Source organism: Mytilus trossulus, chromosome 5 (genome assembly GCF_036588685.1).
Source record: "Mytilus trossulus isolate FHL-02 chromosome 5, PNRI_Mtr1.1.1.hap1, whole genome shotgun sequence".
Taxonomy (NCBI): domain Eukaryota; kingdom Metazoa; phylum Mollusca; class Bivalvia; order Mytilida; family Mytilidae; genus Mytilus; species Mytilus trossulus.
Window position 1 is genome coordinate 77,700,565 of NC_086377.1, and position 19,251 is coordinate 77,719,815.

The 19,251-nt window shown below is 31.7% G+C and overlaps 1 long non-coding RNA gene across 1 annotated transcript; it reads left to right on the forward strand.

Annotated features, from left to right (window-relative positions):
- The first annotated feature begins 529 nt into the window (after window positions 1-529).
- On the forward strand, window positions 530-18,287 carry LOC134717479 (uncharacterized). The gene is made up of 4 exons (XR_010107333.1): window positions 530-626; window positions 12,735-12,900; window positions 17,128-17,151; window positions 18,204-18,287. It is a non-coding gene; the product is annotated as an uncharacterized LOC134717479 (long non-coding RNA).
- The last annotated feature ends 964 nt before the right edge of the window (window positions 18,288-19,251 follow it).

The following is a 19,251-nucleotide window of genomic DNA, read 5'->3' on the forward strand; positions in this document are numbered from 1 at the left end:
TATACACTCAATAATTGATGCTTTTTCTAGGTGTCATCCTTTTCTAGTGAAGCCATTTTTACTTTATTAGCAGGAACAGCAAAAGGTCAGGTGTTGTTCATTGGTGTCGTCTAATTCTAGATAAGAACGTGTTATGAATAAAACAACGAAATTTTGTCAAAATCATTTTAAGACAACTTGGACCAGTTTTTAAGACAATTAAATAAAAAAAATGGTTGGACGTTTTTATACTAAAAATCTATATATACCGTGAAAAATTATTAATTATTTATTTGGCGATCAAACGGGAGGCCGCGTCTTACGTCCTCTACGCCCCCTTTTTTTCCTTAGAATCAACCACTGAGCGTTCTTGAATAGGCCCAATCAGTGTTTCACATTGTTCAAAGGTGTCTTTGAAATTGTATCGTCCTTAAATGGGCCCAATCAGTGTTTCAAACTGGTCCGATATATATTTCAATCTAATCCGAGTTTCTTAAAACCCGGTCCGAGTTTTCCTGGTACGACTTGTCCCAATCCCGTCATTGAGTGTCTCGTTTTGACAAAGCTTCCTGTTCCTGTTCCTGTTATCGACAAACTACAAACAATTCTTTTTGACCAAGAAGACGTCAATTCAATGACTTGAAAGGGTAAGTTTTAAATATTTCTGTTATATCTGACTCACGTGAAGAAATGACATAGGCCCTACTCATTTTATCTCATTTTAGAAATATTATTTACATTTTGAACACAGTAACCTGGTAACAGGTCGATGGACACATTTCCGGGTTTCCATATCTCTTCTTCTTTGCATTTGGACAAAACTTTCTAAATGATGACTGAGAAGAAATGTTCAATTTTACATTTAAATGAGTATTTTTATTTTCTTCAAGGTTAAAGTATTTATGAAGCCAAATTTGAAAGTTAAAAGACAGTAAAACTTGGTGCGTTGCATTTGAACTGTTGAAGAGTTTAAGACACCAGGCGGCGCTGATGTTTGTCACTTTTTTTGTGACAAGTATTTTTTTTTTATAAAAAGCTTGTCCTGAACCTTTCATTTAGACTTTTATAAATGCATTTAGAATCAAAATTGTGCATTCAATCATGAAAATATAAACAGGTCAGGAATTACCATTAGTTGGTGGATTATAACTCAACTCAGGTATAATCTACCATTTGAGTGATGATAGTGACCACTTAGTGATGACATGTAATTGATTCTGACACTTCGTGCTGCAATTTGTTAGAAAAACCTAAAAACTAATGCAACCCTCCTTTTCCTACTGATAAATTCTGAGTTTTCATCTATTAAATCTCATTTTTGTTCTGTAGTCTCTTCCTGTCCATTTTTACTAACAAATTTTAAAGTTAGAACTGATGCAGACTTAAGGAAACTAATTGTGAATATCCGTCAATTGCCAAATTGGTGGGGTATAATCCACATTTTTTAAAACACAGCAGAGGAAGTCAGAAGCAATTACATATATCACTAATGCAGCCTTCACGATTAACTTTTAGAGTCCACAAGCCCGAAGCTCAATTTTAAACTGGTTCTTTGTCAGGTACTTTGTAAATTGTTACAGGTAAAAGACATACTATTCTCGTAAACAAGTCTGAAAGCAATTTTAATTACCAGCCAATGCCGTAGGACTTGTGGTTAAGTGTGAAGACTGCTAATGAGTACTCATCAAAGCTTAAGATGGTATCTATACATGATATATGAAAAAAGATGCTCGAATATCTCTTTAAAAAAAATTTATGATAAAAACTGCATTATACCTCAATTGGTCTATCACACTATATGTCAAATGGTGGATTATACCTCAATTGAGGTATAATCATCAATTAATGTTTTTTCCTGACCTTATAAAATCTATGGATTAGAAAATTTAAAAAAAGGTATGCACTGATTATTTATATTTATTTATTCAAAATTAAAGGCATGAATTTGCCAGACACAATAAATTAAAATGACATATACATGATATAGACCAAGGGAGTGGAAATATTTGTTGTGACCACTTGTCCCTGGGCAAGTGAAATTGTAAATGTTACTTGTCCGGAAGAAAAATTGCTTGCCCTGATTTCTTAATGAATTTGGAAAGTGGAAGATGTATTTTACTGTAAATGTGTATGTTTCTCAAACAGTTTTGAAACAAAATGGAAATGGTATTCATGGTCTTTGTTTGTATATTAGAATGATAAAAAGATAAGTGGAGTATAGACCACTATGAGCTATTTGCTACAGGATTATATGTTTTGTATGAGCAAATGCACGTTCTTATTTGTCAATAACGAACAACGGAAAGTTGTGTTAATTTGCTACATAGATCCCAATAAGTAACATGATACTTTCGTGTGTCTGCAACCCTAAGAATCCGTCTTTGTTTAAAACATTGTAAAACAAGGGACGACTAACTTGATTTTTTCCCCAATTTCAAGTTTTTGAAGTTATTTTACCATTAATTATTCTTCCATATATACATGATATATATTAAATGTACTTTAAATGTAAAGAAAAGTTACAAAAAGCATACCACATGAGTATAAAATTAATGGTCTTCGGCCATGTGAGATTGAAAATTATTTAGAGTCGATTTATGCCGTAGCACATATTTACATATAAAAATGCATACAGACATGACAGAAGCTTTGAGAAGTGGAAATTTGTTACGTTTTGTTCATTTCTATGCTAAGATGTTATAATACAAGAAGTCTTATTGCAAAAAAACTCTTGCATTCAACTTTTTTTGCAGACAGCATGGTCTGACGCACAGTTTTTTCACTTTTCAAGGAAAACTTGCATGCAGTTTTAGTCTCAATTGGCATATATTTGAGCCACTAACTATTCTAAAGAATACTGACGGTGGCATATGAAATGAATGAGGTGTACTAATCATTGTAAAGTGCTTTTTAGCTCACCTGGCCCAAAGGACCAAGTGAGCTTTTCTCATCACTCTGCGTCTGGCGTCCGTCGTCGTCTGTCGTCGTAAACTTTTACAAAAATCTTCTCCTCTGAAACTGCTGGGCCAAATTAAACCAAAGTTGGCCACAATCATCATTGGGGTATCTAGTTTTAAAAAAATGTGTCCGGTGATCAGGCCAACCAACCAAGATGGCCGCCATGGCTAAAAATAGGGGTATTATATCTGCTATACATCAAGCATCAAAATCATTTGTGGGAAAAAATCACAAATTAGAACTACCTTTAATTCCATCTGCTATTAAAAGGCTAGTTAAAAGTTCAAAAGGATCTAAAGATATGTATATTGTTTTAAATAAAAATGGAAGTGTTCCCACTAGTCAGTTAAAATGGACTGAAATTTTTGGCTTTGATCAAAATCATTGGAAATTTTTTTATAAACTGCCATTTGTTGTCGCAAATAATACTAAGTTTAAAATACAGTGGCTACAGTATAGATTCAATCATCGAATCTTAGCTACAAACAAATTTCTTCATAAAATTAAGATTTATGATAATCCAAATTGTACTTTTTGTAATAGAGAAATTGAAACATTAGAACATTTATTTTGGGAATGTGAACATACACAATTATTATTAGAACAGATTGAAAATTGGTTTCTGACCAATGGAATTAGTGTACTTTTTACACAAGAAGTTTTTTTGTTTGGTAACTCTGCAAAAATATCAAAAGGCAATGCAGAAAATACTATTTTTCTTACCATAAAGCAATATATTTATAATTCTAGATGTTTTAAAAAAAATCTTACATTAAACTCAGTAAAAGAAAAGATGAAATATGTGTATGCAATGGACAAAAATATTGCTATGAAAAACAAATGTGAACATCAGTTTCTCAGAGAATGGAATGTTTTTGATACATTACTTAGTTAAATACAAAAATTGTATATATATACTTTACATTCAATATTATACATGTTATAAATGAAAATGCTGTATTTACTATACTAAAATAGAATTCAATTTCTAGATGAATTATATTGAAAACTCATCACACTCTTCTCTCTCACTCTCACTCCCTTTCTCTCTCTCTCTCTCTCTCTCTCTCTCTCTCTCTCTCTCTCTCTCTCTCTCTCTCTCTCTCTTCCTCTCTCTCTCCGGTGTTCAAACTGCTTTACTCTTTATCTTATATTTGTATTTAAAAAAAAAAAAAAAAAAAAATTGCTTCCTAATAGACAGTTGTATTGATTAGATAATATCTATAGATTTATATATTATATTGCTATTATATTTGTGTATATTATGTTGTAAATTGGAAGTTATAAATAATAAAAATTAAAAAAAAAAAAAATAGGGGTAAAATTGTTTATTAGGTCAAGATCTTTCTGCCCTGAAATTTTCAGATGAATCGGACAACCCGTTGTTGGGTTGCTGCCCCTGAATTGGTAATTTTAAGGAAATTTTGCCGTTTTTGGTTATTACATGTATCTTGAAATGTATTATAGATAGAGGTAAACTGTAAACAGCAATAATGTTCAGCAAAGTAAGATCTACAAAAAAGTCAACATGACCAAAATGGTCAGTTGACCCCTTACAGAGTTATTGCCCTTTATACATGTTATAGTCAATTTTTAACAAATTTTGGTAAATTTTTGTAATCCTTTACAAAGATCTTCTCCTCTGAAACTACCAAGACAAATTTAACCAAACTTGTCCACAATCATCATTTGGGTATCTAGTTTAAAAAATCTGTCCGGTGACCCCGCCCACGAACCAAGATGGCTGAAATGATACATGCATGTAATCAGTTTTTGTCCAGGCTATGACTTTTGTTGCAGAAAGCTCGACATAGGGATAGTGATCCAGCGGCGGTGGCAGCGGCAGCATCGTAACAGACTTCTTAAAAGCTCAATATTTCAGAAGGTAGAAGACCTGGATCCTTCATACTTCGTACTTTGGATATAGATGCCTTATGTTATTAAGTTTCTGTGACTGTCTGTCATATGTCCATTGTCCTTCACCTCATTTTCATGGTTCAGTGACTACTTGAAAAAAAAAATTAAGATTATTAGTATTCTTTATTTCTCTCTTATTATGAGTAATTGGATAACTATATTTGGTATGTGCGTACCTTGCAGGGTCCTAGTGCCCGTCAGACAGTTTTCTATTCATGGATCAGTGAACATTCAAGGTTAAATTTGTATGGGTCAAGTCCATATGCATGTTCAGGGATGATTCCAGGTGTTTTCAAATGGGTCCCTTGAACATCAAATTGGGAATTTTTATCCCAATTGGGAATTTTTTTATGCATACAATCTAAGACGAAATAATATCATTTTGCTGTAAAAACGGAAAATGTTGTAATACATGAATATTATTGCACATGATGCACTATCATCTTTATTTAACTTTGGTAAACGAGGCCTATTACAAAAACATATATACTGGTCAGCTAACATAAACATATGGCAAGCCGTTAAGCTACTTATTCAAATTTCAAATTATCTCATAATATATAAGATATCTTATATAATATATCTTATATAATATATAAGATTTTTATAAGATATTTTATATAATATATAAGATTTTATAAGATTTTTATAAGATATTTTATATAATATATAAGATTTTATAAGATATCATATGTAATATATATGATATCTCATTTAATATATGAGATATCTTATATAATGTCTTTTTTAAAAGCTATCTTATATATTATATGATATATCTTATATTATAATATGATATATATTATATATCTTATAAGATATCTCATAAAGTTTTAAAACTTTATAAGATATCTTATATACTTTATTCGATATCTTATATACTTTATAAGATATCTTATATACTTTATAAATGATATATATATAATCGTGTGGTCTAGCGGGTCAGCTACAGTGCAGGCGATTTGGTGTCATGATATCTCAGAAGCATGGGATCGAATCACGGCAAGGGTAGAACAAAACATTTGCGATTTCAAGCAAATTTCAGATCTAACATTGTTGGGTTGATGTTTAGACGAGTTGTAACTTGTATATGGACCATAATTTGCTATTGGGCTCCGTTTCCTATAAGGTAATTGGAAACGGAGCCCAATAGCAAATTATGGTCCATGTATAACTATAGAAAAGTTATAAAATGTGAATTACTGTAGAAAAGTTGTAACTACATCTAAAGATGCCATTATTTTTATCAACATACAAGTGTATGCTACTCTTCCCTAGAAAAAAAATTGAAATATACGAATTTCAAAGATTCTACAACCGTATTTTTGTGTCGTTTCTCGCGTTACTTTCTGCTTCCGAAGTGCATAACGCGGACTGATTTATAGATAATCGTCACCGGCAAATTCGTAACTTTTGCTTTCAAATAACAAAAAGCATCGACCAATAAGAATAGTGAGAAGAAAATGCCGAGAACTTTAAGTATTTATGTAGCAGATGTAAGAACAGTGGCGTGATTTTTGTGTCCGATTTCGTAACGCAAATTTTAGATGATGTAATCTGCTTTGTTGTAATAGAATTCTTAAAAACAATATGCAAATATGAACTCTCGCGAGATGTTCAAACAGGTAAATCAGAAATGATTTACATTCTTGTTTTGATCTTCGTAATAATTAAGTAAGAAAATGACGTTCGCATTATGCGTTACATTTCACACGAAACAGAAGTCCAGTTATTTATTAAAATTGTTTTTGTCCTTAAGTTCTAATCATTTCCGGTCATACGTGAAACATGTGACTAACATGTGATAACGCCATTACGGCCGGATGTACGAAAAACAAGGTCTAAACATTGTTTTTGTTTCCAACGGGATGTTAGCAAACATAATCTGTAGACTTGTTTCGTCTTGTTTAAAAGAGGAAAATACATTTGTCAAAGAAATTGCGCCGGTGGTCTGTTATTTTTCCTATGTGCATAATGTTACATACGATCCTGTGTGAAAATAAATGCCCAATGACTTGACCAAATTGATTTCATATTTGACAGACGTTAGAACACACTTCGTTTCCCGATAATGACGTGAAGAGTCCTTGGAAAAAGCAATCGAAATTACGTCTCTTATCATTGTACCAATGCTCGTTGGATTGATTTAATTTCAGAAGTAAATATTACTGGATATTTTAGGTGAATAAATATAATTTAATAAAAAATACATGTTTATATACCGTTACAATTGGAATGTACAAAGTTGGAATCTTGTCACAGTTTTTAATTAATATTTTTTATTCATGTTCTGCAAACACTTATCAGAAACGCAATAAACTTGTCAAAGGAGAAGTAAACTTTTACCATGCATGACTTGAAAGGAAGTACTTTATTGATTTTAGCCCACTAAAGTAGGTTAAAATGTGGAAACCATGTAGATGGTGTACAGGTCACAAGTATCACATTGTGCCTATTTTAAAGATTTTAATTCCAAGTTAAAAGTTTTTTTCTTTACTGGATTTAAAGAATGTTACATTGCCAATGATTTGGAATAAATTGTATATAACTGGAATATCAAAACCAAATATAAATACATTTTTTTGGCTTAAACATCAAGATACAACGATTATAGTATCGTGTATCAATGAAGAAAATATGGAAAATTCTGAATAAATTGTACTAATTGTTTTCAAAACAAGCACATATTTAGGAGTTTTATAATACTGTTACATTTAAGATGGATTTTAAGAAAAAGTATACTGTTCAGACTATTTTAAGCAGATTTTGCAATAAAATAAAACTAAAAAAATGCTTTCGGTTTCTTATGGTTTCTTGTCAAGTTTAAAAAAAACTTTAATATAACATTGAAAATAGATTTTAAATATTAACATGAAGCATTTGTAACACTAGTAATGGTGTTTATTTATGCCTTTTGAATTATATTGTGCAAAATAAAGAAAATAAAGATTGGTTTCCTGTTTGGTTTCATGTCATGTAAACGGTGAATCAAAATGTATTAATTTTTTCTCGAAAAACTCAATTGTTCCATTCATACTATTCAAACACCAACACAACCCACAAAATAAAAGTTAAAATTTTAGAACTTATAAAAAAGGATACAAAAAGAAACCAAAGGCCGAATACCAAATTATGGTCCATATACATAACAGTCAGAGCTCAGACATAAATAAGTCTGAATCTGCTTTTTACTTATAGAGGTCTAAATATGTAAGTTTTAGGATTTGTCTCCCTTTAATGCAAGACAAACACGACTTTAATGAGTCAAATATTGTTTAGCAAGAAATATTTGACCAGAATCAAAAAGTTGCAAATATCGACTTCTACAAGTCGATAAGTGATCAAAATTGGTTAACTTCAAGACCCACGCATATTTATAAGGAGGTCATGCATCTAAATCAAATAATGACAACATTGAAAGACAATGCTTTGTCTTCTAAAGAAAAATATGAATGAGAGTCTAAAAAATCGGAGATAATGTTAATTAACCTTACAATGCAACCACCTGGAACCACACTTAATGAGGTAAAACATCTGTGTTTAGTAAGGATGTTCAATTAGACAATTAAATATAGATAGCTCAAGTCCTTGTGAACTCTCAGACAGGTTTTTGCTGTCATAGGTGGTGTAGTTTGGCCACCAAGTGAAATAAAGTTTTTTCATTAACATAAATAGACCTAAACAAGTCTGTCATTTTCTGACTTAGATAAGTCTAAAATTGAAAACACATTTTTATGATAAATACATGTTTTGACTTCCTTAAGTCGAAAACAAAAATCGACTTGTTTATGTCTGAGCTCTGACTGCATAATGTACACAGCCATGTATCACCATCACTGCTGGTGATCCGATGGATAAATCTGTTGAAGAGTTGTCACTGGCTATCTTATATAATATAGAAGATATCTAATATCGATTATAATATATCTTAAACAGGCCTCTACAATAACTTTTTTTCAACTTGTCCAGTAGGACGAGTACATACCAAAACTTACTTGTCCGAATAAAAATGATACTTGTCCATTTTTTATTTATTAAAAATACCCTTTTTACATTTCAAATTCATTAAAGTAGAACAAAACGAATTTAAACAATAGAACAGAATTGGATGCATTTCTTTTGAAATACTTTTCAAAAATATGAGTCAAGAAAAAACTTGTCATGTCACAGGACTTAGGTTCTAGTTTTCATCAATGCCAGTCTCATCAGACTCATGAGGCACCAACTGATAGGTCTTTACACTCATTGGATTTGTATCCTGTTGTTTTTAAGTTGAAAAAAGTGTAATCAAATGCAATCTATAAAAAGAAGAAGATATATATAAGGTCCTATTGCCAATGAGACAACTCTCTGCAAGAGACCAAATGACACAGAAATTAACAACTATACATTGCTATAGGTCACCTTTTATATTATTAAAACCTTTTACCTGTTAAAAAGTGCCTGACAAAAAAACCAGTTAAAAATTATGGATTGCAAGTAAACATGTTGAAGAACAATGAAGAAAAAGGTTTTGCATTTGAATAAACAGAATACAGAAACATGTCAAATTAATTTTTGTTTTTTGTTTATAATTATACTTTGTTCATATAAGTTGGATGAAATTTGTTTTCTGCAGAATAATTGTACTTGTCCCCACGGACAAGCGTGATACAGCTTTTACTTGTCCGACCTTTTTTCCCTCTGGTACCGGACAATCGGACAAGCGTCATTGTCGAGGCCTGGACTCTTACATAGTATATACTATATCTTATATAGTTTATAAGATATATCATATAGTTTATAACATATCTTATATATATAGTTTATAAGATATCTTATATAGTTTATAAGATATCTTATATAGTTTATAAGATATCTTATATAGTTTATAAGATATCTTATATAGTTTATAAGATATCTTATATAGTTTATAAGATATCTTATATAGTTTATAAGATATCGTATATAGTTTATTAGATATCTTATATATATATTGCTATAGTGTATCAGCTATCTTATATAATTTATAAGATATCTAATATCATTTATAAAATATCTGATAAATATACAATGTATATAAATTGTTTTTATCCTGAAATTACTCCCAACACTTTAGTAATTAAATCGAAATCATTGTCTGTAATTTCTCGAAGAAATCGAAATAGTTGAAACAAAGATCGCGAAGAGGAACCCAAAATGAACTGGTTAGGAAACAAAAATATTCATATAAGCGCTTGCTCAACGTGGCAGTGAGGTAACAGGCGACTTTAAGTACAAAGAAAAATTATATGAGATATCTTATAAACTATATATAAGATATCTCATGAACTTAATAAGATATCTTAAAAACTATGTAGGACATGTAGGATATCTTACACACGATATATAAGCATCTAATGAACTATTGGCTCCGTGTTGAAGGCCGTACTTTAACCTATAATGGTTTAATTTTAAAATTGTTATTTGGATGGAGAGTTGTCTCATTGGCACTCACACCACATCTATTATTATAAGATCATATCTTAGAAAGTTTATGAGATATCTTGAAGTTAGATTAAATAGCAAAACTGGCTTGCCATATTAACTACTGAAAAAGTCATCCATTTGGGTATTTTTTCAACAGATCTTCTTTATATTTAACTTACCTTGATTCAAATGGATTTCAAATTGAGCTGGCCAATTGTTGAATTCCGAAAATCAAATACAAAAGATTAAATACTTAATTGATAAGATATTTAAAGCAATTGTCATTGTACCAGTGAACTTTAAAATTATTTGGTTCATTTTCATATCTTTTGAAACAGTTCCATAATGATGACATCGTATACCTTAGGGGGGTGGGGGAAGGGGCTCATTTCATTTATGGTCTATTATCAACATTATTTTCAAAAACGCTGAAACTTTTGTCTTTTGATGAAATAGAGCAAAATATAAAATAATTTCTTTTACAAAACAAGCTTTCATCAAATTACATAACCAGCTCTGCTGGGCGATCTGCTTTCACGAGATCAGCGCCCATTAAAATTTATTCATCAATGTTATACAAAAATTTGAATTTGCTCTTTGCGGAGGTCAGCTTCGGACACCCATTTTGACAAAAAGCATGTTTTTGATCAACCTGCTGAGCGATCTACTTTTACGAGATCAAATACTCCCATAACATTGTAATCAATTGAAACCGGCTGCTAAAATTGTTTAACTCATGTTGACATAATTAAATCGTTGTTATTAAAATGCGATCGTAGTCAGCATTCGTATCCTGATTTTACCACGTTTTGACGACAAACTATGAAAAATTATAGTTGCCACATCGGTGTCGGAAACTTTTCCGAAAATACCGACTTTTATTTTATTTTCCTGAATTGGGAATTTATATTCACAAACATTTTGGGGGCCGCTGGCCGATTTAAGGGCCGCTAAGCGGCCCTAAACTGTATAGTGGAACCATCCCTGAATGTTTTTAACTTCTCTGTAACCTATGTACTTCATGGTTTTATGAGAATAAAATATCTATCATATCTCAAATACTGTAAGCAATATGTCTACTATATTTATGCCCTTGTCGGTCTGTGCCTCCGTCTGTCCCAAAGGTGGTATCCGTTCTCTAACTTTAATTTGCCTCAACCAAATGTTATGAAACTTATACACAATGCTTATTTCCACAAAGCACAGATCAAGTTTGAATTTTGATGCTTCACTTAAACCGTTCTAGAGTTATGCCCCTTTACAAATGGTAAAGCCTTTAAGGTGCTGAATTTTTCGTTTCTGTTCTCTGACTTAAGTTAACCTCAACCAAATTTTTATAGTGACCTTTACCGTTCTTCAGTTATGTCCCTTTATAACTTTATATGATATGCAAGCGGGGACAACTTCTGTGTCCCATGGAAACATTCCCAATTTATTTGTATATGGAATCATTATAAGATGTACATGTCCAACTGGCAGCTGTCACCCGACGTTAACCTCATTGTCATGGTTCAGTCATTCAAGGATATAACTCTATATAGAGTTATTACAGAAAAATAACATACATTTGTTATTGTGGACTAAAAATCAAAGAACTGGGATAACATATGTATGTTACATGTTTCAAAGTAACAATATACATCATTAGTTTTGTTTAAATGTATACAAGTTCTATTGATATTACTATTGTCTTTATGTATACCGGTACTCAAGTATAGAAAGATATAACAGTTCATAGGTTCCAATCATGCATAGTACACCTATGTTATTACAGAAAAAGTACATGTATGTCTGTAATAACTAAAGGGTGTTATTACAGCTTCTCTTCATCACTCCAAAGCATTTGCTCAGACATATATATACATGCTTAATTACAATGTATTTTAATTTATTGTAAGAAATATGATCAGAGCATGTAATGAGGTTCTGCACAAGCTTCCCAGTAATTCCCATGTTTCTCATATATAGTAAGTTACATGCCTTAAAAAACTAAGCCTTGTTATAACAGATAAGTTCATCCCTTAATACCTCGTCTCATTGATTTACCATGGTTAATGAAAAATGTATTAATTTAATTCAAAATTACGGTAGTTATCATGGCTATGCATTTAGTTTCTGCACACAGTTTCAAGAGTTCCCTAGAGGCCACTAAAAATTAAAATATTTATGATTTATTTTACTAATAACAAACATATTTGCCGTTTACCATGTTTACTTTGCTGAACTAGTAATCATTATTGTTTAGCCTTTAGGGGCCAGATCAAGTGTGACTCTGGGTGCGGAATTTTTTCGCTGTGTTGATGACCCATTGTTGGCCTTTGGCTGTTCTCTGCTCTCTGGTTGGGTTGTTGTCTCTTTGACACGTTCCTTGTTTCCATTCTCTATTCTGTTTAATCTGTTTACATGTTTTAAATTTTAAAACTTTTTTTCAGATTCTGATTGACTGGTGGCAGAAGGGGTATGAATATAAAGTGGCATTAAGGCCTTGCAGACAGACTTAACAATAACATGCTGAAGTTGCAATAACAGTTTGACGAAGACCCACATGTAATCCCATATTGACGGTTGTAGAACTCGTACCAACAGATTTCACTTTGGGTATTTAATTGTATTGTAATAAGTAAGGGACTTTACTTTAACACGTTTCTTTAAAATCACATAATCTTCAGTTTGCATGCTCAGATTGAAAAAGTATTGCTTACGAGCTTCACTGTTCGACTTTCTTTCTCGCCTTGTAAAAGTAGTTAAACAGGTTTTTTTCCATTGTTATGCATTGTACCTGTGCAATAATTTCACGACGTGAAACCGTGAAATTTCGTGTGAAATGATTACTGACAAGTATGAAAATTTTGTAATCTCTTTAAAACGTATAAAATGTCATTCTAAAATTTCTGCCTCAAAAAACACAAAAACTGGCACAGAAACACCTGTGCAATAATTTCACGACGTGAAACCGTGAAATATCGTATGAAATGATTACTGACAAGTATGAAAATTTTGTAATCTCTTTAAAACGCATAAAATGTCATTCTAAAATTTCTGCCTCAAAAAACACAAAAACTGGCACAGAAACACTTCTTTATGTGTAAACTTTTTATCAGGATCTGAACATCATAATATTCAGTATTCTAAAAATAAGTGTTATTAAAGCTCCGACGGTAAATAGCTTAACATATTTTGTATAGTTTCATCACTCGATGCATAAAATTGAGACTGGAAATTGGGAATGTGTCAAAGAGACAATAACCCGACTATAGAACAGACAACAGCAGAGTTCGTCATAGGTATTTTTGTCATTCGGCTGCTGTCCTGTGCAATATCTCAGATTATATAAATCCTCTGGATCATAGTGGGTGCAATATTACCTATTAACATGATTAAGTTAGAAATATGAAGATGATGTATGAGTGCCAATTGAGACATCTTTCCATTCAATACACAATCTTGTAAAGTAATCAATCATAGGTTCGTTGCTGAAAAGTAAGCTATAAAGTGACCAAAAATTATTTGTGTAAAATAACATAAAAAAAACCCGCCTTATTTTATATACAAAAATAGAATTTTTTATATCCAATGCATAAAAGATATATAGTAGGTTTAGGTGTAACGGTGCAATTTTCACAAAATATATCAAATTTCCCACGTTGTCGAACATAAACATGGATAACATCATTAATGATTTTATTAAGATTGACAAATGTTCGAGTCCAAGTCCGTTAAAAATAAAAAAAAAATCTAATATCTCTATTTGAAAAAAAATCTTCGCAAAGACGAAAACCATATGAAACAACAGTTGTTTTCCACTACCGTCAGAGCAAAGGGAACAGTTTGAAAGTGCCAAATACTGAAATATGTCAAAAATCAATACTTTTTTGTAAACACTGTCATGTATGTAAATACTTTATAATGGAAACCCGAACTTCTGAGGGATGTTTATATACAAAAATAAGGAGATGGGGTATGATTGCCAAATGGGACAACTATCCACTTAAGCACAGATAAAGTGGATGTAAATACTCAAAAAGTTTAGTGACCCCATCAGATACTTATTAAGATTGACAAATGTTCGAGTCAGAGTCCGTTAAAATTAAGAAAAAATCTAATATCTCCATTTGAAAAAAATCTTAGCAAAGACGAAAACCAAATGAAACAACAGTTGTTTTCCACTACCGTCAGAGCAAAGGGAACAGTTTGAAAGTGCTAAATACTGAAATATGTCAAAAATCAATACTTTTTTGAAAACACTGTCATGTATGTAAATACTTTATAATGGAAACCCGAACTTCTGAGGGATGTTTATATACTAAAATAAGGAGATGGGGTATGATTGCCAAATGGGACAACTATCCACTTAAGCACAAATAAAGTGGATGTAAATAAAAATAAGTAATGATAGGCAACTGTAACGCCTTCAACAATGAGAAAACCCCATACCGTATAGTCGGCTATTAATGGCCACGATTGATGATTATACGCTATTGTCTCTTAAATGCTTAAAGACAAATATATAAACACATTTTGTCCTCGATTTAAATTACTTTTCAAACATAAAAGTAGGTGCAATATATATTTTTAAACTCAAAAAGTTTAGTGACCCCATCAGATACTTGACAAGCTCTTAGTCTTCGTCTTTTGTATGAACACAAAATTCATGGATCACACATTTCTCTTTAACTATCTATACGAAAGTTTCTGCACTCATAAATATTAGCATTGGCTGTAATCGACGGCTAACTTTACACTTGTATGTTTGTCTGATGTGTAATTGTGTTTTTCACTGTTGTTTCGTTGCTGTCTGGTGGACAAATACATGAATTCTACATGTCATCATCAAACACGTGAATAGCTATATATCTGGTAAATCAAACACTTTTTCCTCGCATAGAAAGAACTCTTCATTAATCTGAGCATGGAAGGAATACTTTATATCACGAACTATAAATTTGGATACAAAAAATGAAAAACTAAGCGAAATTGTTAATCTTGCATTGCATGACCAAGTAATCATTGTAATCATTTATCAGCCAAAAATCTGATTACATGTAATTTAATTTAATCAATTACTTTTCAAAATACCCTGTAATCCTGATTACTTTATGATTACATTCTGATTACAATGAAAAAAATCTTAAACTGTGTTTATGGCCAATAAAGGAAACTTTTTGTTATTCTTATTCAATTTATATTGAACATGTTAAGATAGTTTGGTTTACTTTATTTTTTATAAAACATGACAATTGGTTTGTATACTTCAGTAAAAAATAAACTGTTACAGTATTGAAAAGTCATCAATAGCCTAAGAAGAGACATATAATACAATTATATGTTTCTGGCCTTAGTAAAAGATATTGTACATATATTCACAATTTAAAGATGTACATATATATATATTTGGTGATAACTGTTATATTCAAGTAATACTTTTCTTTAACCCTTGATTATAATCTTTTGTTAATGTTGTGATTTTTGTCATCTTTGAATTGACAGGTAGGAAACCAATTAAGGTTTGTTTTTATTGCAATTACCAACTGAGTATAGCTGTAGGACAATATATATGGTAAAAGATAAATCAGACAAGTGATAATTTATCCAATTAGCACAAAATTAATTAAAAGTTGGACAAACATCTTGTTTAAAATAAGCAAATTTTTGTATGTATTTGGACTGGACATGTACAATGCAATGATTTTTAGAACTTGTATTTTGTTTACAATTTGATTAAACTGGTACAATTTCATCCATATTTTAACTCCCATAAACTGTACCTTGAAACAAATATAAATTAAAGTCTAGAATATGTCAGAAGACAAACAGCAAATGCTTTTTATAAAGCTATATTCCATTGAAGTCAAAATAATTCAGAGATTAATGATGATAAAGTGCAATGGGTCGTAACCAGTGACACAATGTTCATGTTATATGAACATGATGAAGTGAACTTTTGAGGTTTATTAAATAGATGAAGTTTGAAGTTATCATTTTATAATATAGCAAACACAATACTTTCTAAAAAATGCTATAGTTATATATAAAAAATTCATTCATTCACATCATGCAAAATGTTTTTTTTTTAATTCATTGTAATCAGATGTAATCATGATTACTTTGCCAATGTAATCATTAATTTAATCAGACACTTTCAGAAATGATGTAATCATAAATTTAATTTAATCGTACAAATGACAAAGTAATTGTAATTTAATCAATTACATTGAAAGTAAATAAACAATTACACATGCGAGAACATAAGTATGCTAATTCATCAATTCCATATAAGGTAGTGTTGCTGACCTGAGTAATGATAACATCAAAATTTCTTTTTGACTTTTTTTTAAAGTCATGTGTGTTATGAAGGTAGATGTCACAGTTGTAATGTGGTAATTAATTTTTGCTGTACACATGTGTTAATGTTTATTTTTTTTACATGATCCTGTTTGTGTTTCAGATTTGCAAATATCATTTTCATTATTAATTAAAAATGTACTTTCAATAAATTTTAGGGAGGAAGCTTGATGGTTCGTGGCATTCCCTCTTAATTAGAAAATAATCTATTATAAATATTCAATCAGAATCCAAATTCAGAGCTGTCTTAAGCTTAAATGTTGTGTCCATACTTGTTCAACTGTTCAGGGTTCGACCTACATTGTATGCAGGAAAAACCAGTTTGCTGTCACTTGACAGCCTCTTGTTCTTATTGTTGAAGGCTGTACCGATGCCTATAATTGCTTACATCCACTTCATTTGAACTTAAGTGGATAGTTGTCTCATTGGTAATCATATCTCCTTATTTTAATAAATATACAATGATTTCATTTTCTTTTACAGGATATAATGGCAAGTTGGGATAAGGTAAGTTTTTCTTCTTAAAAGTCATTGTCATGTGACCTATGTCATGTGTCCCATGTTGTCTATAAACTGTACATAAAGATACAGGTGTGTAGTATTCTCAGAGTCAGTCAGTGTCATGTGACCTAGAAAATGTATGTCATGTGATCTATGTTGTCTACAAACTGTACATAAAGATACAGGTGTGCAGTATTCTCAGAGTCAGTCAGTGTCATGTGACCTATGTCATGAGACTTATGTTGTCTATAAAATGTACATAAAGATACGATACAGGCGTGCAGTATTCTCAGAGTCAGTCAGTGTCATGTGACCTATGTCATGTGACTTATGTTGTCTATAAAATGTACATTAAGATACAGGTGTGTAATATTCTCAGAGTCAGTCAGTGTCATGTGACTTATGTCATGTGACCTATGTTATAAAGATACAGGCGTGCAGTTTTCTCCGGGGGAGAACAGGAGAAATCAAAATGACTACAGTGAACAGAATTTCAATAGACAAAATTCCAGTAGACAAAAAAAAAAAACGTAAGATATTGTAGGACATTAACAACTCTTTAAGTCGAAGAGAATCTAACAACGCCATAGAAAAAAATGAAAAACAATCAAAATTCAACAGTCTACATTAGTCATTTCAGGGCCTTTTATAGCTGACTATGCCATATGGGCTTTGATCATTGTTGAAGGCTGTACAGTGACCTTAAGTTGTTATTTTCTGTGTCATTTGGTATATTTTGTAGAATTGTCCCTTTGGCAATCATACCACATCTTCTTTTTATATTCAAAACATTACATAGAAAACTAAAGACAGAGCAACACAAACCTCAACAAAAACTTAGGCTGATCTCAAAACTGATGCATAATACAATTGTCTACAGACTTTTCTAAAAAAAAACTCTGAAATTATACACAACAATTTCACTCCTTCTTGGTAATCACTGTATTTGGTATAAACTGTTGAAACTGTAAAAATGTAGCTTGTTAAATTCAATTATTACATTAATGATACATTTGTATGTTCTAGAGGAAAATGTAAAAGATTTGTTTTGCTTACAGAAACTTCTTACAGCTGCAGAGAATGGGAATATAAAAGAGTTAGAATTATGTGTAAAGAACGGAGCTAACTTGGAATGTAGAACTGATGATTATGTAAGTGAAGAAAAATGTTTAACACATTAACAGATATTTATTACATAGTACACATAATGTGGATCATTTAAACATTGCCCTTGTTAGTGTTCAATGACTCACTGTACATGTGACCTAGCAATGACACTCTTATTCCCAACACCAACATGTGATATAATAATGTCCCTCTTATACCATGTATACTCCACACCAGCATGTGACATAACAATGTCCCTCTTATACCATGTATACCCCACACCAGCATGTGACATAACAATGTCCCTCTTATACCATGTATACTCCACACCAGCATGTGACATAACAATGTCCCTCTTATACCATGTATACCCCACACCAGCATGTGACATAACAATGTCCCTCTTATACCATGTATACCCCACACCAGCATGTGACATAACAATGTCCCTCTTATACCATGTATACTCCACACCAGCATGTGACATAACAATGTCCCTCTTATACCCAACACCAGCATGTGACATAACAATGTCCCTCTTATACCATGTATACCCCACACCAGCATGTGACATAACAATGTCCCTCTTATACCATGTATACCCCACACCAGCATGTGACAACAATGTCCCTCTTATACCATGTATACTCCACACCAGCATGTGACATAACAATGTCCCTCTTATACCATGTTACTCCCCACCAGCATGTGACATAACAATGTCCCTCTTATACCATGTATACTCCACACCAGCATGTGACATAACAATGTCCCTCTTATACCATGTATACTCCACACCAGCATGTGACATAACAATGTCCCTCTTATACCGTGTATACCCCACACCAGCATGTGACATAACAATGTCCCTCTTATACCATGTATACCCCACACCAGCATGTGACATAACAATGTCCCTCTTATACCATGTATACCCCACACCAGCATGTGACATAACAATGTCCCTCTTATACCATGTATACCCCACACCAGCATGTG